Source organism: Condylura cristata, unplaced genomic scaffold (genome assembly GCF_000260355.1).
Source record: "Condylura cristata isolate star-nosed mole 26May11 unplaced genomic scaffold, ConCri1.0 scaffold00013, whole genome shotgun sequence".
Classification (NCBI taxonomy): Eukaryota; Metazoa; Chordata; class Mammalia; order Eulipotyphla; family Talpidae; genus Condylura; species Condylura cristata.
Genome location: NW_004567114.1, coordinates 18,766,358 through 18,788,775, shown reverse-complemented (window position 1 = coordinate 18,788,775; position 22,418 = coordinate 18,766,358). Strand labels below are relative to the sequence as shown.

The following is a 22,418-nucleotide window of genomic DNA, read 5'->3' as shown; positions in this document are numbered from 1 at the left end:
GAATTACAAGCCAATTAAGAAAATGTTTACCATTTACTCCCTCCAGGTTAAAAAAAAATCATCCTGTTTATATTAAGCAGACAAGAGCATGACACTGCCAGTAATATTATCTTTTATATTTATTTACTTATATTGAGGTAATGTTGTTTTACAGCACTGTTATATTTTAGGAATATGACTTCATACCTCTCCCACTAAACAGTGCCACAATCAGACTTACCACTAAAATACTAATAATCCTTCACCTCTGTCCACTGGTCTCCTTGTGCCTTTGATCCCTACCTCTCAGTCCCCCTCAGCAACAACAACACACCTTGGATAACTTCAGCTTTGTTTGTTTTCTGTCCCTTTGCTTAATCTATTTATATTCCACATGAGTGAAATCAACCAGTATTTGTTTTCTACTAACTTCCTTCACTTGGAATAATCCCCTCAAGTTCCACCCTTCTTGCAGAAATGGCAAGATTTCTTTTCCTTATAGCTGTGTAGTATTCCATCATGTATATATATACCACATCTTTATCTAATCATTCATCTTACAGCATTTATATCTTGGCAAACAGCACTGCAATGAACTCAAGAATACATATATATCTTTTCAAATTGGTGTTTTTATATTCCTTGAATAGATACCTGTGAATGGAATTCCTGGATCAAATAGCAGATCTATTTTCAATATTCTAAGAAATCACTATACTGTCTCTCATAGAGACTTACCAGTTTATTCCCACAAACAGTGAAAGATGGTTCCTTTTACTCCACACTCATCCTGTGTTAATATTATTAATCAAAGGAAAACATAATGAATACCAAACTATGTCTAATTAAACAGTATTTTTTTTTCTTCAAGTGCAAATGAAGACTTTTTTTTCAAACCAGACTAAAGCACATTACTATACAATACATTACAGGACATGGGGAGGGTAAAAATAGATTTGTTATCTATTGTGCCTTTAGGTGCCAATCATATGTATTAAGCATCTGAAAGGTCACTCCTAACCAAAGCAATAATGAAAGACATAATCAAAAGATGAACCATACACATAATATGTATCAACATTGTCTGGCAGGAAACAGAAATTGGAGTTGGATGAAGAAATGTTCATCATCATTAATCATTAGGGAAATGCAAATCAAAAGCACAATGAGATACCAGCTCACAACAGTGAGAATGGTTCCTATTAAGACTAGAAATAACACGTGCTAGAGGGTATGGAGGGAAAGCAACCTTACACTGTTGTAGGAATGTAGACTGTCCAACCCTTATGGAAAGCAGTTGGTGTGGAGGGAGGAGGGAATAAGGGTAGGAAGGGACAATGCGTTAGCATGGGAGGTCTGATGGCGGGTGAGTGAAGAATGTAACCCCGAAGTTATACAGACATGTAAATGGTGAGCAAATTTAATTAAAGTAAAATGAAAGTAAAAAAAAAAATTAGATTTGGGAATGGACTGGGGAAGAAGTATACTTCTGATTTATAACCCTCTTAACCAATTTGGTTGGTATGTACATTTCTGAATTTCAGTTATTTTATTTTTGAAATAGTCAAACTCAATTTTCTCAGTGATATGACTCCTTATTTGGCCCAAAACAGAGTTATTAAAAAAAGCAACGTATACCTATCATCATAATCGTAGGTCATCTCACTAGTCTCTTGACACAATTCTCATCTACTTGTTAGTTCTCAAATATACTTTACATGCTGATGAGGAAGCACAAATCCTATTTCAATACCAATTTTTCCCAGAACTCCAAATTTGTATTTCCACTTGCTTCTTATAACATCTACTTAGACATCAACACATCTAAAAACTGTTCACTGTCCTAACTCCTCCCTCAATTAAAACCTGATTCTCGACTGTGCTACCCACACGGTTGACAGCATCAGCATCCAGTTTACCCTGTCTCCCAAGTTTGGCATCATTTTTAGCTCCACCCATTTTCTGGCTTCCATGGAGAAATAGCAATGAATTTTTATGACTTAATTCAAGACCTTGTTGTGGAATACCAGGGAATTTTGAGAAGTCTGGAAATAAACTTTATCTTGAGAGAGTATTAGACAAACAGTATATACACAGGTAAAAAATTGTGTGGCTGTACACCTAGCATATTTTCTACACCTGACTGTAGGTATGCTACTCCTTAATTACAAAGAAACCAAACTTCAACACTTCTTACTTCAGTGGACTACTGCAAAATCCTCCGTCCCATTTAGTATCCCTGCCACCAAGACTTTCCCCCCACATTAGTTATCTTTCTTATCACACCAAACTTCTTGCCAGTTTTTCAAAAAAAAAAACACCTCAATAGAAGGGGTCCTCCTGGTGGTGTGCAAGGGTAGTTATGTGTCAGCGCTATCAAGCTAGCACCAGCCACCGAGGCATGAGTTCGATCCCTGGCCAGGGATCTGACCCACATGGTGCAGCAGACCCCTCCTGTCTCACCCGCTGCTTCCCTCAGCAGTGTATTTTAATCTGTCTGTTCTGCTCCCTACTCTGTCTCTGGTGAAGCCTCGCATCCTCCGCACCTCTGGCCTATGCCCCAGCTCTTCGGTGCATAAAAAATAAATCTTTAAAAATAGAATCATCTCCAGAAGGAATGAAAAAATTCCAGCAGTAGTTAGTATACAATATCCAAAACTGAAAAGGAGCAGAAGTATAATCATGTAATTTAGAAATATGGAGGTAAACACCAAAAGAATCTGCTAAAGAACAGCTGCCTGTGCAGATGAAGAAAGGGAGAGCAGAAGACTGCTGTATGCTTTGTAAGAAGCCTTATGGAACTAGGTCCTGCTTAAAACCACGCGCTGCAACACATGAAAGAGGCTAAAAATCATACATACCACAGGACAGGGTCATGCAGCTATTTGACTATGATTGTGCACTTTCAAAACAATGAAAGAATGACTCTAAAGATGATTCAGAAATTTCAAGGGCTCTCTTCTCAATTCCCAAGGTGGAAGGAACCATCTCCTCAAGATGCAACAGCTGCCTGGAACATCGGGTGGCATGGCACTGGAGGGATATGACTGTACTCACCACAGTAGATCAAGAGCACAAAGATGATTAAATCTTTTTTATGTAAGTTATTTATATATTTTTTATATCATTGTTCATTTTTGTACAATATTTGCTTTGTGCTCTCAGGTGTATTCACCATCAAATTCCTACAACCACTTCACCCGTGCACCATCACCATAGTCCCTTGTGCTCTTCCCTCCCCTGTTTTGATCCCTCGTCCTTTCCTTCCCTTACAGAATGTCTCTGATTTATAGGTGCTTGTTAATTCTGTCTTTTTTATTTATTATTATTTCTTTTCCCCGATGAATTACTTGGTTCCCCGTTATTCTTCCTTTAAGAGAAACCATCTGATATTTTTTTTCCTACTGGCTTACTTCACTGAGCAGAATCCCTTCTAGTTCCATCCATGTTGCTGCGAATGGCATGAGTTTATCTTTTTTGATTGCTGAATAGTAGTATTCCATGTGGTGTGTGTATGTGTATGTGTATATATACACATACACACTCACACACACACACTTCTTGATTCAGTCATCTATTTTGGGGCATTTGGGTTGTTTCCGTATCTTACCTATTATAAATAGTGCTGCAATGAACACAGGGGTGCAAGTATTCTTTTGAATTAATATTTTTGTTTTCTTTGGGTAGCTTCCTAGGCATGGACATATGGTAGCCAAGCCATTTTTAGTGGTTTGAGGACCCTCCACCTAGCTTTCCATAGTGACTAGACCACTTACCAACAGTAGTGTAGGAGTTCCTTTTTCTCAGACTCACTTTTCCTTCTCATTTCTCCCATCTGGCATGGTGGAGAGGAATTTTGTCTCAGAAACTATATCTTGAGACTCACTCATACCAGGTTTCAATATTTAAATGAGACTGAACTTCAGAACAAATGCTTTTAGGGACTACTAGAATACAATGAACATATTTTGAATGTGAGAAGGACATGAATGGTGGAGGGGGCAGCACATGGGCAGAATATTACAGCTGGAGCTTTGCGTTCCCCCAACAAATTCTCTCTTTTTTTAAAGGTTTATATATTTACGCATACAGTACTGGGGTACAGGCCAGAGGTGCAGGGGCAGTGAGAGAACCGACCAAAAACAGAGTGTGGAGCAGAACAGGCAGATCGACAAATCACACTGCTGAGGGGAGCAGTGGGCGAGACAGAAGGGTTCTGCCAGGCCATGTGGGTCAGCTCCCTGGCCGGGGATTGAACCTGCACTAAAGCTGCTGCAAGTGCCACAGCTAGTTTCGCAGTGCTACTCTTATTTTGAAGTACCCTCTTTTCTCCCCTACTGTGGTGTATCCGGAGGTGGAACCTTTGGGAGGCAATCAAATTTAGAGTAGGGTCATGAGGGGAGACCGACATGAGGTGACTAGCATCTTTTAAGAAGAGAAGGCAAAAGTGTTCACTGAGGAAAGGCCATGCAGTACACTAAGAGAAAGCCGGTATCTATGAGTCAGAAAGTGAGCCCACAGTAAGAATCAAATCTGCATCAAATTTAGAGTAGGGTCATGAGGGGAGACCGACATGAGGTGACTAGCATCTTTTAAGAAGAGATCATCGACTTCTGGGCATTCTGTCCAAGAGAAAAACATGTCTGATGTTAAACTCACCCAGCTTATAGAATTTTGTTATAGCTGTCTGGACAGACTAAGGCAGAAGAAAGGGAACATAATGCATACTCTGAATTGGTTCAGAAAAAAAAAATTGTGTGTGCATGTGTAGAGAGAAAAAGAATGAAAGAAAATTTTCTCCACAGACTAGCTGCAATTTTTAAAATTCTTTTCTCACATCATTTTTTCATTGTTTGTTTTTTAATCTTGGTTATAGTCCCTGTGGAATTCTCATCACCAATTCACCTGTGCACCATCAGTCCCTTGTAGTTGCAGTGTAATTTTAACTTTTGATAGTCTGGCGTGTATTTCTTGAAAATAAGACATCCTTTTATGTTACAAAACAATGATCAAAAATCAGGAAACTGACAGAATACTAACACCTAATCTATGAATTTTTTATTTTGCCAATGATGTGCTTTGTAGCAAAAGAAAGTCCTGGGTCATGAGTGGCATTCTCTTTAGTTTCCGAAAGAAAAAAAGAGAAGTAAATGCGATTTGTAAACTGACTTAGGTGGCATGATCTGCAGGATTTCAAGAATCCATGGAAGGTCCGAACTAACCATGCAATGAATTACTGGGAAGCAGTAATTCTTTTGATACTAATAGGAAATCACAGACCTAGCTTCTTTAAGCAAATAAGCACATCCGGCTGCACCGTACAGTAAGAAAACAATACCTGCCCTATCATCATAGAGCCTGCCCACCTTTGCATAATTTCAAACATTTAAAAAATTAACAGTCAAAGCCCTCCCTGGTGGTGCAGTGGGTTAAAGCACAGCATTAAGAAGTTAAAGCCATTTCAGCATAAGTTCGATCCCCAGCCCTGGAGGTGATCCACATAGCAAGGCAGACCTCTTACGGCCTACCCACTGCTCCTCTCAGCAGTTCAGCAACGTACTTCATCAGTCGGCTTGTTCTGCTCCCCACTGTCTCTGGTGAATCCTATCACAGCCCCTGCACTTCTGGCCTGTACCCCAGTTCTGTATGCATAAACAAATAAGTCTTAAAAATTAACAGTCAATATGAACCAACAATTACTTTTTAACAATCAAAGGACTATTGTCATGCCTTTTCCACTGAATAAACATTTCCATTCCATTCCTGTAGTTTATTCTGTTCTTTGTGAAAATGAATTCTGCCGAAATGGTCTTTTCCTGGAATTTTACTGCTATGTGCTAGCTCTCCCTTCCACATACCATACATACTAGAGACAAGAGTTTGGAGCTTTGTGCCTTCACACAATCACTGCACACTTTGCATACTCATTTCCAGACGCGTCCTTTTTTCAGCAGGTAGTTTTTATTCTTTTCCTTTTAATTGAGACATTAACTTTACCACTGTGTAGGTAGGTTTCAGCTGTGCAGTTTCTCATCTCAGCACCCCACCACACCCACACTCAGTGTCCAGTCACACTAGCCCTGACCTATTTCCCAACTCATCCCTATAGAGCAGGCAAACTTTGAAAGAGGGAAATCCACATTTCTTCTTACATTCAGAACGTTTCCTAGTTGTTGTACACAGGTATCTCACAAGGAGTAACTATGTGTTTTCTAAAGCTAGGAATGTACTTTACATTCCTGTTTTCCTACTGAGAACTCAATACGGAGCCTGGAAAGCATCACGGCCCAGTTAGCTTGTGGTGTCTCCGGTGCCTGCACTGGGAGGTTCTGCACGGAGTTCTGTCCTCTGCGCTCCTGCCACCCATGGCTCCTCACAGCACTTCATGTCTATGATAAGTATTGGGGTGCCTGGCAGTTGTAATCGTCAGAACACCGGAGGCTGCAGCTCCGCCACGGGTTCTGCGTCTTCATCTGAGCGCTCTCCCTCCTCTGGCCAGAGCTCTGGCTGGAACGCCGGCCCCTGGGCTTTGGTCTGGTAGTGGGACACCAGACAGAGGAGCCTGGCTCCTGGCAGTTTCTCATCTCTGGGAATACGCACACACTCGGTGGGCCCCTGGGCTCACGTGGTGCAGTGAGTGGGGCTGGATCTCGATGGAGACGGGTGGGCACTATGCCACAATGGACCCAACATTCCTTTCCTCATGGGGTGTAACATCTCAGTGGGGGAGAGAATGAAGGGCACTGAACCTGCAAAATCCCAAAATAAAGATTCATAAACTGCTGCTGAGGTCCCAAATGCAGAGTTACTTTAGCTGTTCATCAGTTCTTCCTCATACTCTCCTTTACTCATGGTACTTGTACCAAATCACCTTTTTGTTTAATTCTGTTAGTCAATTTCTGTTATCCTCAATGGAAATTATTTAACATAGTAAAATCTCTTAGAACTTCTTTTCTACACTAACTTTTGGGCTTCAGTAAAAACAATTTAATGGTTCCCAATTTTCTTAATTTTGTGAGTTCAGAATGTTGTTTAATATCATCTAAGATAATGGACACCTGTTTCAAAATTATGTTAAGTAGGTACTTTTCTACTAGAATTCAGCATCAAATTTCCTGCTTATTTAACATCTAACTTAATACATATGATAGACCCAAAAAATTCAGAAATAGTATTTTTAAAAAGGGCAACAGAAAATAAGAAGTCAAGACTGAGACAGCATTTGTCTGCTGAGTCTCACTACAGAGAAAATGCCCACAATCATTAACCAAGGCTCAGTCTCTTCAGAGTAAAATAAATCATAAGCCAAAAGGGATATAATAAGTTACATAATAGAAGATTTTAGGAAAAGTAACTGGAAAAAAATTCCCGTTGAGCTATTTGTCAGACCACCCTGTGGCAGAGACCTCTAACTGACCTCTGGACACATCTATCTCCCTTTTACTAACAGAATCTCTCTGTTTCAGCTGGGCGCACAGCCACCCAGCTCCAGTGGACATTTCCCAATATCCCAAAAGCAGTGTGATGAAATTCTGGCCAATGACAGTAAACAGAAAGCTGGATTATTTGCGGCCCTTTTCCCTCCACTTCCCTTTCCTCTTCCTGTCATCTAGATGTGTTTGAAGGTTCAGATGCTAGTAAAGACAACATCTAAAAGAAAGATAAACAATTAAGAAAGTAACTGTTGTGAAGGTAACCTGATAATCTAACTACCCAGAACTACTTTCTACCTCTAGACTTTAAAAGAGAAATTTCTTTTTTAAACAACCTTTAATCACATTTATAACAAAAACAAATCTGAAATTTCTGCTTCCAGGTTGGAATTAGTAGATAATTGTTAACACTTTCACAGAACCAGATAAAACTATACAGATTATTCAAAACAAGAAACATTTTTAAATTAAGACACTGAAGAGATGACTTCTGTGAAAAGCAAAGAGGAAAAAGATGAACTAAAATTCCAGGGAGGGAAAGGTATTTTCTGGAGAGCTAAAAATGCTAGCTGCTGTTTTTCCTGGTAGAATCTGCAAAGTTTGAGCCTGACCTAATCATCATTGAACTCACCATAGGCAGAACTACTCAAAGAGAGGTCAAACCGGTGGCATGCGTTACAGCTGTATAGGTTGCCATGACAGATAATCTGTAACAGCCCCTGACACAAATCCAGTTTTCTGCACAGGTCATTTACCAAGTATTGGAGAAGCTAGAGGGCTGGACTAGAAAAGTGACTTGAAATCAACCACAATCTCACAATGCTTAGGAGATAAAAATCATACTAGAGGGAGGGGCCTTAACAAACACACATGGATCCCACCCTTGAGACACTGGGCTCACCTGAGTGGCTGGATCTACCTAAAGCTTCAGTCTCACCCCACCCAGCCCAACCCCTGGTTAGATGGAGGTGCTCAGCCCCTCTCCATCTCTGCCTAAGAGAGAACAAAAGGTGAAGACAACATTTACTTTAGTCTCTGAGGGTCTCTTACAAATGATATCCAGCAATTAATCAAAAACTTCTGCTAACTGAAGAGGCAGGTAGGGAAGATGACTGAGTGAAGGGAAGATGACTGACTGTAGTCAACATATTCCCCTCTCATTATTTGGCACTGCCCATCTTGAGAAATCTCTCTTAACTTTATCTTCCCTCCCTTTAATTTCATTTACTCAGAGGTGAGTATGCCTTTTGTTTAAATTTTTTAACATTTCCAAAGCTAGAGAAATAACTTTCAGATACTAAAGCTTTTTTTTTTTTTTAAAGATTTATTTATTTATGCATACAGAACTGGGGTACAGGCCAGAGATGCAGAGTGTGAGAGGACTCACCAGAGACAGAATGGGAAGCAGAACAGGCAGATCAATGAAGTACACTGCTGAGGGGAGCAGCTGGCGGGTCAGGAGAGGTCTGCTGTGCCATGTGGATCTCCTCTGGGGGCAGGTGGGGATCGAACTCATGTGGAAGTGGCTTACGCTTCTTAGTGCTGTGCTTTAACCCGCTGCGCCACCAGAGAGGGCCCAGATACTAAAGCTTTTTCTAGGAACCCAGAGCTCCATTCTGCCAAGCTCAAAATCATCCTATATAATCTTCCTACCCACACAACAAATATTTTACTTCTGTCTCTGTGTCAAGAACTCTGTACTCTACAATTGATACAAATAAGAAATAATCCTATCAAAAACTCTACAAGTGCTTTAAGAGAAAAAGGATGAAAAGATCAACATGATTTTTGAGATGAGAATAGGAAACTATTTTAAAGAATCTAAAAGGACTCATATTTAAATATGCAGGAAGAAAAATACAAAAGTCAGAGGCATTTTTTTTTTACAAGTAATTCTCAAGTTATCTCACTATTCCTCTTCACATGACTAAATGACAAAACCAATGAAAGGAGATCAAGCAATTTGTCCACAGTCACAATAAAGTTAAATTCTAACTTGGAACTTGACTCGAAGTCATTCCATTCCCATTTACTGCTATTTCTTTGTAACAGTCCTGAAATTTTCTATGCATTAAATTTTCCATTAATATTTCAGGGCTACTACAAAGTAATCTGATTGCTTTAAAATTGTGAGTGGCTTAGTATTAGAATATTACCTTTTTTTTTTTTAAAGAAAACATCTACTTTTAGGAAACAAGAATTAACACAAAGTAATTTAACAGCCCTAGAAATAATCTGCCTCTGTTGTCTATATACAAGTCCAACTTATACAGGAGGCAATAAAGCCCATGCAACTGAAGCCTGAAGAGGCTAAGAGTCTTATTGGTGATCAAAAACAGGCTGTGCTTCCTAACCCAGCTCCCTGGCATTTCAAATCAAGTTTTCAAAGAGAAGTTAAGGCAGAAAGTCAGTGATGACACGCTTCTCTTCTTCTGATGTACCAGCTAGTGTCTCACACCCTCCTCAACCCTTCATAAGACAGTGAGAAAGCAAACTGAAGTCAATACTGGCCATGCTGCCACTCAGGAAGACCTAATGCAAAGGCAAAACAATGTACTAGACAGTAAATCTCTGCATTTCCAGACCAACAAACATGTTGCTAGTCCTTTTTCTACTTCTAAGGAGCTGTCTCCCTTACTAGTAAGAACACTGAGGATGTTCCTACAATTTTTTTTAAAGATTTATTTATTTATTCATACAGAACTGGGGTACAGGCCAGAGATGCGGAGGGGTAAGAGGCTTCACCAGAGACAGAGTGGGGAGCAGAACAGGCAGATCGACAAAGTACACTGCTGAGGGGAGCAGCGGGCGGGTCAGGAGAGGTCTGCCACGCCATGTGGTCACCTCCGGGGCAGGCAGGGATCGAACTCATGTGAAAGTGGCTTCAGCTTCTATGTGCAGTGCTTTAACCCGCTGTGCCACCAGGGAGGGCCTGTTCCTACAATTTTTAATCATCTGTTTGTACAATTTCTTGTTTGTACTGTATGGTTATAACATTATTTTAGTGAACTGTTATTTGTCAATCAGCAAGTTCATATAAAATATACCATAATTTAAAAATAAAGATAGATATACCCAATACCCACTAAAGTTTATTAATTAGCTCAAATGTTTTAGATCATCCTTTCCCATTAAGTAAAACATTAATACTATCTTCATTCTTTCATTCACCCCACTAATATTTATTGAGCCTCTAGTAGGAGCTAAGCATTATCTGAGCACTAGATTCAGTAGCATACACTCCAGGGAGAGAGGCAGACAAGGAATGAGAAAATACATACACAATAAAAATGTCAGGCAGAGATAAATGCTGTAACCAGAGGGAAAAAAAACAATGGAGGGAGGAGAGCACTTTAGACAGGGTAGATAGGATCAACCTCTCTGAAGGAGGTAAAGGGTGAGTAAGGAGGAGTGGGGAGAGAACTAGGAAAAAAGTTTTCCAGGCTGAGGCAACTGCAAGGGCAAAAGCCCTGAGGCAGGTGTGCTTGGTAGTTCAGGAAGAACAGAAAGGCTGGGCTGAAGTGTAGTGACCTGGCAGGATATGAAGTAAGAGAGGTATGAGAGAGTCAGATGATAAAGGACCATGTAAGCCAACAGGAACCCTGTATTTTGTTACTAGTGATTGAAAGTCACCAGGAGCATGCCCTGATCTGACATATTTAAGTAGGTCCCTCAATTTTATGAAGCCTGACCCAGGGAAGACATAAAAATTGCACTCTGAGCTCTCCCTCGTGGCACAATGGATGAAAGCATGCACTATGAAGCTCTCCGAAGCCACCGCTACATTAGTTCAATCCCCTGCCTCGGAGCTGACCCACATGGCGTGGCAGACCTCTCCTGACCCACTCGCTTCTCCCCTCAGCCGTGTATTTCAGTCAATCCACCTATTCTGATCCCTGCTTTTTCTATGGTGAAACCTCTTACTCCCCCCAACACTTCTGGCCTGTACCCCAGGTCTTGCATGCATAAATAAATCTTTTTAAAAAATTGCCTTCAATTGTCATTCCCATGCATTAAAAAAAAACCTTTACTATATAAATACATAACCATAACAGTATTTTTCCTGCATGATTTTGTCCTTAGACATGTCATACATACTGTTTCTGCAACTTTTATTTAACAATGCTTCTGAGCTATCTATGTTGACAATATAACTAGATTCATTTCACTGCTATATAGAATTCCATGGCACAGTTTTGTTGATGCCATAATGGTTTTGCTGATGCTGTCTGTTGCTCTACTTATAGATGACTAGGTTATTTCCAACTTTTTTTATTACATTTTAACAATAAACATTCTCAAACGTGTCCTTGAACGTGATCTCTTGGGAAAACTGCTGTGGACTGAATTGTGTGAACAAACTTCATCTGCTAAAGTTTTAACCAACCCCAAATACCTCACACTGTGACTGTATTTGGAGAAGGGCCTTTAGAGAGATAACTAATGGGGTCATTCATTGGCCCCTAATCCATTTTAACTGATGTCTTCATAAGAAGAACTTTGAACGCAGAGAAAAGACCATGTGAAGACCCAGTAGCAAAATGGTCTTCTGTAAGTCAAAGGGAGAGGCCTTAAAGGACACCAACTCTGCCCACACCACAATCGCAAACTGCCTCCAGAACTTTGACAAGAATACATTTTGTTGCTTAAGCAACCCAGTGTTTGGTACTTTGTTATGGCAGACCTAGCAAACCAACAGTGTTTAAAATGTGGATTACAATCTATCCGTGGGGCATGGTATCAATTTACAGGTTTGTGATCAATTTTTAAACTTCCAGTTAAAAACTGTAATTCAGAATAAAGACTATCAGTGTTCTACATGTTCAGGAGAAGCCCTGACTTATAAAACTTTTGTTTTTGTCATATATGCATTTAAAATATGTAAACTGCATAAAACATACACACATTAAGTGTGTACTGATTTAAAAATGTTATCTTTGCCAGGTTCAGTTAAGTAGAAGGAAACACACACAGAAGCATACCCTGCTGGCCAGAGACCACTGAGTAGGAGCAGCAAAGTAAAATTTCCTTAAAAGGTACAGCCCCATCACCTTCCAGACCCCAGACATGGAGTAGAGAAGAGCCATCTGGGAGATGGGACACAGTGACAAAGCTGCTCTAAGAGCCCAGAAACTGCATGATGAAGCCTCTGACCTGTAGGTCTCTGCAAAACTCCCAATCACTGCCATATTCTCCAGCTGGCCTTGGGATATTACAGAAAATTATTTATTTGTATTACTGTTAGGATGTATAATTAAACACTGTAGGGCAATCATTATGAATACATATAAACTTTTCTAGAAACAAATAGTTCAACTAAGTTGCACTGATATGTACAAAGAGCACCTATACACAAGTTCCCACTGTAACATAACAGTATCAACATTAACAAAATTTTACAGCTAACAAGTTAGTTAAGATGGGAGTATCCCATCACTTTAATTTGAGGTAACTTGATGACTAGTGAGAATGAACATACTCATATTTATTTTCCCATCAAGTTTCTTTTTCTCTGAACTGCCAGTTCCAGTCTGTTATCCATTTTCTACTGGCCTGCATGCTTGTTTCTCATTAATTCGTAGGGTTTTATAGTCTGGATATTAGACCTTTATCATACATTATTCCAAATATCTCCTTCAAGTCCAGGGCTTAGTTTTTCACTTTTGGTGTTGTTTGTGGTGTCATCTGGAGCAGAAGGCTTCTTTTTTTTTTTTTAAAGATCTATTTATTTATTCATACAGAACTGGGATAGAGGCCAGAGATGCAGAGGGTGAGAGGATTCGCCATTGACAGAGTGGGGAGCAAAACAGGCAGATCAACGAAGAACACTGCTGAGGGGAGCAGCGGGCGGGCCAGGAGAGGTCTGCATCGCCAAGTGGATCTCCTCCAGGGCAGGCGGGATGGAACTCATACGGAAGGGACTGAAGCTTCTTAGTGCTGTGCTTTAACCCGCTGTGCCACCAGGGAGGACCGGCTTCTCTTTTTAAAATATAGTTCTACTAAGGTATAATTAACAACATACCATTAGATTTACCTGAACCAAGTAAAAAATTCAGTGCTTTTTATTGTATTCAGAGTGATGTAAGGGGGTCTCCATGGGGCAAGGGGTTAAGTTTCAGCACTGTGCAGCTATCAGCAGCCACTGCAGCACCACAGAGTTAGAACCCTGGCCAGAGAGCAGACCCACATGGCGCAGAAGACCTCTCCTGTCTCACCCACTGCCCTGGCAGTGCATTGCAGTCAATCTGCCTGTTCTGCTCCCCACCTTGTCTCTGGTGAATCCTCTCACTCCTCCCTTGGAACCTCTGGCCTACACACCAACTCTTGTATGCGTAAATAAATGAATCTTTTTTAAAAAAAAAAAATCAGAGTGATGCATTAAAATTAAATTAAACTGTAATTGTAGAACATTTTTATCATCCTAGAAAGAAACTCTACAACTTTTAGAAGTTACTCTCTATTCTGCTCTTCACTGAAGCCAGAGAAAGCACCTACTATTAAGTTAGCTACCTTGGACATTTCATATAAATTGAATCATACAATATGGGTTCTTGTGTCTGGCTTTTTATACTAAACAAAACATTTCATAGTCATGGTTGCATGTACCAGTATTTCTTTTTTATTACTGAATAATATTCCAACCTATGGATGTACCATATTTTGTTTATCCATTCATCAGTTGATGGACATACAGAAAGTCTCTACTTTTTGGTTGTTCTTGTAATGTTGCTATGAATACTATGTATAAGATTTTGTGTCTGCATTCTGTTTCATTTCTCTAAGGAATAGATTTTCTGGTTCACATGAAAACTATTTAACTCTGTTTAACAGATTTAGTGGTATAGCTTACATTTAGTTCTTTGTCAGACCCCACCTCCCTTTTTTGCATATGGTGTTAAGTTGGGATCCAAATTAATTCTTTAGCATATGGATATCCAGTTGTCTCCATAACATTTGTTGAAAAGGTCACTCTTTCCCCCTATTTGAACTGTCTTCACACTTCTTCAAAAAACCAGTTGATGATAAACATAAGGGTTTATTTCTGAACTCTCAATTATATTCCACTGATCTGTAGGTATTCTCCTATGACAATACTTACTGTCCTGGTTACTACAATTTTACTGGTTGTGAAATCAGGATGAGTAAATTTTCCAACTTTGTCCTTCCAAGACTTTGCCTATTACGGGTTTCTTACATTTCCATATGAATTTCCAGATCAGCTTGTCAGTGTCTCTAAAAAAGCAAGTTGGAATTTTGAAAGGGGTTGCACTACAACATTTAAGTGACAATTTGAAAAGTATTAAGTCTTTCAATCCTAAGTGCATGTCTTCACATGTACTTAGATGCTCTTTAATTTCATCCAACAATGTTTTAGAATTTTCAGTATCCAAATATTATATATTTTCCATTAAATTTTTTACTATTTTGTTTTTGATGTTAGTGTGTATAGAAGTTTTGATCTAATTTGTCAACCTTTAGTTTGTGGTTTGGTTGCTTAAGAACAATCACTCTATCCTTTAAGACCATATATATTTTCTACTAGATGCTAGAATTTTACAATTTGTGGTTTTCATATTTGAATATTTAACTACCTAAAATTGATTTTACAGAATGGTATGAAGTGGGGATCTATTTTTTTTTCCCCCAGAATAAACTGTCTCAGCACAAGGTAATAAAAAGACAACCCATTCCCTACGGATTTGAAATGCTACTGCCATTATCTACCAAATCCATGTTCATGTTCTCTTTCTGGGCTTTCTATTTGGTCCTATTTTTTCTATTTTTTGATCAAATCACACTGACTAAATTACTAGGGCTTTATACTAAATCTTACTACCTAACAATGGTGACTTCTTAAAAAGCCTTGGCTGTTCTTGGTCCTTTGCTTTTGTGTATTTAGTCAATTTGTCAAAAAAGAACAAAGGAGATGGAGAAGAAGAGAAATAAAAAGGAAAAAAAATCTAGATGGTAGGTTTTCGATTGATTGCCTTGGGACCAATTTAAAGAAATTGACATTTGTAAACATATTTTCACCAGTGCATTTCAGGAGGCCAAGATGATTCTGTGTAAGAATACAGAGCCTAAGATAGTGGTTTCAATGGTTTAAAGATGAGATTTGGACCTCATACACTGCACTTCAGAAGTCATGAAACTCTTAAAAATATCTGTGAAGTCTTTAAATTTACATAGTCATTTTATAGAATGATACTAAGGATGTAATCTAATACACAAAAACATAGAAAGTGTGAGATGTACATAGTGCTTACACTCTGGGAACACTAGGCAAAAGCCTATCATTACACGTGCAATTGGTATTACACTATGTGTCTGTACTATCGAATTTATGCACTTTTAAGAGAATGGCATGTCTATGCTGGAACATACTAAAGATATTAAATACAAATTTTAGTATGAAGAATGACTTTCAAATGTATATTGTGCCACCCTCGCTTCTACCACATCCACATGTGTCCATGACAGGCTACACATTAAATTGTTATAGTGGTTAGCTCTGCATTCTAAAGTTTCAAGAGATATTTATTTATACTTTGACAGGTTTAATTTTCTGCAACTCCTATCTTTTATGAAAGTATGTTTAAATTCAAGATAAACACTACATGTGTCCATTTTTTATTTTATTGAAAACATGAAAATGTTACAGAGGCACTTGTTATTAAAACTAAAATATTGTAGATCTTTTTAGGTATGCAAACACTGATAAGGTGTATCATACCGGTGCTATTCTACTTATGGGCAAACACTCCCCATTGAGATGTTACACCCCATGAGGAAAGGGATGTTGGGTCCATTGAGGCATAGTGCCCACCCGTCTCCAAAGAGATTCAGGCCCATTGCACCATGTGAATGCAGGGGCCCACCCAGTGTATGCATATTCCCAGAGACGAGAAACTGCTGGGAGCCAGACTCCTCTATTTGGTCTCCCACTACCAGACCAAAGCCAAGAGCTCTGGTCAGAGAAGGCCAGAGGTGGGAGAGCGCTCAGATGAAGACACAGAACCCATGGCGGAGCTGCAGTCTCCGGTGTTCTGACGATTACAATGGCCAGTCACCCCAATACTTATCATAGACATAAAGTACTGTGAGGAGCCATGGGTGGCAGGAGCGCAGAGGACAGAACTCTGTGCAGAACCTCCCAGTGCAGGCACCGGAGACACCACAAGCTAAAGTTCTCTGGGCTGTGATGCTTTCCGGGCTTCATATTGAGTTCTCAGTAGGAAAACAAGAATGTAAAATACATTCCTAGATACCTGTGTACAAAAACTAGGAAACTTGTTCTGAATGTAAGAAGAAATGTGGATTTCCCTCTTTTCAAAGTTTGCCTGCTAAAAAAGGGGACATTTCTGAAAATAAACATTCAGAGCATGGAATAATTTGTGTGAAGAACCCAAAGCCCCAAACTATTTTCTCTAGTATGTGTGGTATGCGGTAGGGAGAGATTACGACATTTCGACATTTCGGTAAAATTCCAGGAAAGGACTCTCCTCCACAATCATCCCTCAAGAGATAAAATCTACTCTCATCTCTTCCTAGCATTTAAATACCTAAAAGTTGTCATTAAGTTCTGAATTTTCAAATTCCATGATACAACAAAGTAAGACAAACCTAAATACAACCCATGTTCTATTGATTCATTGAGTTATTAGTCATTTAAAACATTCTGGAATTCAGTCTTCTTGTAAAACGAGACAACATATATACCTAGGGAGGCCCTTGAAAACCAGGCAAATGCAGAAGCTAGAGAGAGCCTGGCTTAGTAAGTGGTCCTCAGAACTGTTACTAGTCTTAGGTTTCTTGCCATCCAGATACTGCTTACTCCTGCTTGGCCTCCTAATAACTTCTGTTCTTGCCCAATCAACCCTTTGCAGTGGTGTGTGTGTCCTCCCTGGAACATTATGCTTCCCCCTTATAACATCCTTAGTGTTTCCATCTACCAACTCTTATGGCTTCAACTACTACTCATTCATTTAATCATTCATTCAACTAAGATTTCCAGAGTTCCTATTACATATCAGTAATAATGTAAATAGTAAAAACTCAGATGTTTGCTGGAGGGACTTAGCAATTACAGCAAGAGATTTATTAGAATAATTTGAATTTTCACATTTGACAGGTCAGTATTTATCTGTATAGCAGTCTCTAAATCTTTGCAGATAACAAAAAATTCACTACTTCCCAATCTCATATATGTGGTATTTGGAGTAAAGGTAGATCACACTGATAATCTCAGTACAGCTCATGTTATACTGCATTTAGAAAATATTAGAAAGCAGGGCTTCCCTGGTGTCCTAGGGGTTATGTCTCAGCGCTCTCACAGCAGCAGTCCACCATGAAGGCCTGAGTTCAATCCTCTTCCAGGGAGCTGACCTACATATGCCCCCCAACCCCAGCCTCTCCTATCTCATTCTCTGTTCCCCTAAGCAGTGTATTTCAGTAAATCTGCCTGCTCTGCTCCCCACTCTCTCTGGTGAATTCTTTTGTCCCCTGCACCTCTGGCCTACAACCAAACTCTTCTATGCAAAAATAAATCTTAAAAAAGAAAATGTCAAAAAGCAGCAGACTGACTTATAACAGACCACATTAAAAAAATGAACCTCCAGGGCTCTCCCTGGTGGTGCAACGGTTAAAGCACTGCATTATGAAGCTCTCTGAATCTACTGCAGCACGAGTTCAATCCCAACCAGGGAGCTGACCCACATGTCCTGGCAGACCTCTCCTGATCAGCCCGCTGCTCCCCTCAGCAGTGTAATTCTTCGAACTGCCTGTTCTGCTCCCCACTCTTGTCTCTGGCGAATGCTCTCACCACCCCTGCACCTCTGACCTGTATCCCAGTTCTATATGCATAAATAAATAAATCTTTAAATTAAAAAAAAAAAGAACCTCCAAAAATGTGGATTATATACATATGAGCTCTACAATTAGGAGCTAAAATTATTTTAAAGCAAAAGCAAAAGCAGTCTCTTTAACCTTCATAATGGATCTTAAAAGTAGTCTTAAAGACATCAAACATGAAATAAATTTTTTAAGTTTAAATGGGTGAAAAGCAAAGCACTTACTTGCTTAATCAGTCACAAATTATAAATTATAGTAGCCGTCTTAGAAGCTATTCAGAAGGCAACTGACTTTTGAAGCCACAAACCATGTATTTAATCAAGGCAGGCACACCCACTCAGAAAGCAAACACAGCCTCTACCCAGCCCTTTCAATTGCCTATTCTGCCAATAAACACTGCTTCTTTCTTTCAAAAGTTGAATCTAATTGAATCTCAACCAATTAACTATCTTCTCAGAGCACCAACGGAGGTTCCTAGGAAATCAAGGCCAAGCGAAAAATGTGGGTAAGCTGGCCTTTGCTGAATATGCAAGTTCTAAAATAGCATCTTAAGAATAAAAGTGGCTTATTTATTAAACACTTGTCTCATTTCCAAGAATTTTTATGAAAGAAGATTTCTGAGTACCTCAAATGAATTTGAAATCTACCTTTATCTAGCCAGGAGAAATGGAAATGTTCTTCCGCTTGGGACAACTAGTATTTTAAACAAATATCTAGTTCCACAAGTTGTAACTTGTGCTACAACATAATTTTTGCAAAGCCTAGAGATCTTTATTCAGTCATCTGTCTCAGGTCCTGAGAAAAGTGACCAGGTAGGTATCCCAGTCATCTTAGCTAATCAATAATGTTTCATAGCTAACTTCTCCTTTTCACAGATTCTTCTGGTGGAAACAAAAACTAATGGTTCTTCAGTAAACTACCCTTCATAAGTATTCATTTGCCTCCTTCTAAGTATAAGCAATATAATCAACAGTGTCCTTTCTACTTTATCTTTTCTTTTAAATAAGAACATAACTTGTGCTCTAATTCCTTAAGATAAAATCTTATTTTTTCTGGCAGCTAGAAAGCTGCTACCTTTCTACTATTAAAGGAAAGAAAGGTTCAAAACTGTTTCAAAGACAATTTTTTCCTTTTATACTCACTAGCTAATTAAGGAAGGTAAAATGTATTCCAATCAAAAATCTTATTTAAAAAAAAAACTTAAGTGCTAAAAATGGAGGGAGGAGCTGTTGACAAAAGAGCTTTAAAAATAAAAAACAGGCTCTCCCTGGTGGCGCAGCGGGTTAAAGCACTGCACTGAGAAGCTAAAGCCACTTCCTCATGAGTTCGATTCCCGCCTGCCCCGGAGGAGTCCACATGGCGTGGCAGACCTCTCCTGACCCGCCCGCTGCTCCCCTCAGCAGTGTACTTCGTCGATCTGCCTGTTCTGCTCCCCACTCTGTCTCTGGTGAATCCTCTCGCCCTCCGCGTCTCTGGCCTGTACCCCAGTTCTGTATGAATAAATAAATCAATCTTTAAAAAAATAATAAAATAAAAAACAAAGAGATTCATATTTCCAGTGCAACCAAACTCTAGCACTTATTTCATTAAATGTTAAATCCACAGTAAGAAATTCGTGGTAGTTAACATCTCTAAACACTCCAACATGCTGCTGAGAAAGTTTCCTGCAAATCCTCTAGAGGACTTTAAAAGTAGGGTAGACTCATCTATCAAATTAGTTTTAATAAAGTCCTACAAAGAGCTAAAAGGACTTAATTGCATAAACCCCTAAAGGTTCTTTCCAGTTCTAATTCTGCCAGCTTCCAATTCTAACTTTCTCAGTTCCCCTAATGATAATTGCCATCTTTTACTTCAAATAAAGACTGACACTTTGTTGAATGGCAGAGAGAACGATTACTGCTTTATTACTAGTCTTCCTTTGTGAAAACACTGTCTACTATCATTAAAAAATTGTAATTCTACACCCATAAGAATGGCTACTGTAAAAAGCAAATCCCCACTGTTCCTGTGGTATTTCCCCTTTACTCACACTACCACCAGGCTCACAACACTTCTGATGCCAGCTGTCAAGTCTGGCTCTTTTTTTCCACCACCCTGCAGTTCTGTAGCACCGGCTGGGTGTCCTAGAGTTTAACTCAATTCTGACACTGTCTACCTGAAGACAGAATCAGATACCACAGGTTAAGATTCCGTCCCATAAGACTGCTTCCCCAATGAACTTCAAATGTCAACTGCAAGTCCATTTTGTTGGCTGTGTTTCAGACCCATCAGACTCCCTCCTCTCATTCCACTGATTTTCTAGGGCAGTTCAGAAAACTCAAGAAAAGAGTAACTTATTATTTGCCAGTTCATTATAAAAGGATATAATGACAAAAGATACAGTAGGATGGAAGAGAAAGAGAGGACAAGGAGTATGGGAGGCACACGCCACTCTCCCAGCACCTCCATCTGTTCAGCTACCTGTAGGTGCTGTGACCCCTTAACTTTGGGGAATTTTATGGAAGCTTCATCACATAGAACTGATCAAACATTAACTCCATTTCCCCACTTCTCTCTTCTCTCTGGAAAATTCCAAACTTCTAATCATGCTTTGGTCTTTTGGTGACCAGCCCCCAAGCAGGATCCCACCAAAAGTCATCTCATTGGAACAAAAGATACTATCACCCAGGAAATTCCAAGGGATTCAGAAACTGTGTATCAAGAACCAGAGTCAAAAGTCAGATATTAGAACAAAAGATGTTCCCAATGCACTTAGCACTTAGGCAATACTACAGATTTCAGGAGCTCTATGCCATGAACCAAATAAATATGTATTTTTTCTATTATCTCATTATGTACTATCAATAAACAACAACAAACAAAAAGCAAGTGTCTGGCGAACGTGTGGAGAAATCAGAAGCTCTGTGCACTGTTCATAGCAATATAAAGAGTACAGCTGCTGGGGAAAACAGTATGGCGGTTTCTCTAAAAATTAAAAATAGAATCACCATATGATCCGTCAATTCCAGTGCTGGATATACACACAAAAGAATTAAAACCAGGATCTTGAAGAGATACTTGTACATTGATTTTCATAATCTGTGTATTATGTCGCCTTACACTTTATTATAGTGGGATCAAGTCTTTCGTATTTTACATACCCTCCCTCTCTCCCCAACTCCCATACTCTTAATAAGTCAACAGGACCTGGAGAAATGTTTACTTTGTTTCCAACCAAACATTAACCGTCTATCAACCATATCTACTGATTAGGAGGAGAGGAATACCTTAAAGCCAAATTAAATCACAACAGTCACACTTGTGTTGAGGGAAAGAAACCACTTCAAAACAAAAAATTTTTCCCCTAAATTACTGAATGAGATTTTTAAGTATTAAAACAAATTGCAAGTTGACTTGAAAACACTGATCTCTGATCTTGCAACTCATCTTTAAAAACACACTGCAGCAAAATAACTGTCAGCCCAGAGAACTGGAAGGTTGATAATAATTGTATCTTGAATTCAGAACTTTCAAAACTATTTCAGATCCGGACTTACTGATTCAGCCTTAATGAGTACAGCGACTCATCCATCACCACCAGGGTAAACAATCCCCTAGTGTGATAGCATTGCTGCTCCTAGTGTCAAAGAAGAGAGACTCAATCTGGAGTCCGGAAGGGGTCTCCCCGCCGGCCAAAAAGTTAAGAGGATAATGCTTTCGAGGCACTGAACCGGGTTCACTGCCAAGAGGTCCAATGCCCTGCTTTGGAGAGGGCAGGCATGTGGTAATAAGACACTGGGAGTGTTCCGCCCGGCACCACCGCCTAACTTTCTCTGCCTCTCACGACCACACGGGTGGTCTCCCGCGGCCGGTTTCGGGACCCCAGGAGGACGCAGCCGCCTCCGGGGAGGAGCAGAGCGCCTGTGGAGACGGAACCCGGAGCCGGGAGGTGATCCTCCCCGGCTCCTAAGGGGCCGCTCGCTGCTTCCCCGGCCAGCGGCCCGCACTTCTGGCCAGATCGAGCAGAGCAGAACCCAAACCCCGGGGGCAGCGGAGAGCAAAAGCCCAGCTCGGGAGACACCAGGGAGCCCCCGCGCCGCCCTTGAGCTTCCTGCCCCCGGGCAGGGCCCGGTCAGCGCCAGGGCACCGCCGCCAGCACACCTGAGGCGCGCCCGA

General features: G+C 40.0%; 1 protein-coding gene across 1 annotated transcript in view; it reads right to left on the bottom strand.

Moving 5' to 3' along the window:
• The window catches only part of SPTLC2 (serine palmitoyltransferase, long chain base subunit 2), a 95,526-nt gene that overhangs the window by 72,749 nt on the left and 359 nt on the right, over window positions 1-22,418 (bottom strand). The window lies entirely within an intron of this gene.